We start from the raw sequence: 389 nt of genomic DNA, 5'->3' as shown, positions 1-389 counted from the left end.
CGGACATTCCAATGTCTAGCACGTTGACCGTCTCGGTCTAGTGCTCTCGCCAATAGCGGAATTTTCTCCTTGCAGAGATGGGTTCATGACTCGCCAAAGCTCCGCCAGGAGACGTGCGCGTAGCGCCTAAGGTCTTTATCAATTCATGGCTTATGGCGTTCCAACCATGCCATTCCTAGAATGAGGTCATACCTTGCATCCGAGTCTAAGACTAGACAGCGTTCCACGCTATCAAAGTAAAAAACTTGACTCCGAGGTCCACAGAGATCTTCGGAACCGTGACACTTGTCCCCCGTCGCTAAGCGAACAGTGACGATGTCACCCAACCGCGCTTTCAGCGCCTTAGCATACATCTGACTTCTTTCCATCGTGGAGCGTCGAGCATTATC

This window comes from Plasmopara halstedii, assembly GCF_900000015.1.
Source record: "Plasmopara halstedii genome assembly, contig: Scaffold_816, whole genome shotgun sequence".
NCBI lineage: Eukaryota > Oomycota > Peronosporomycetes > Peronosporales > Peronosporaceae > Plasmopara > Plasmopara halstedii.
Note: the sequence above shows the minus strand (reverse complement) of the source record.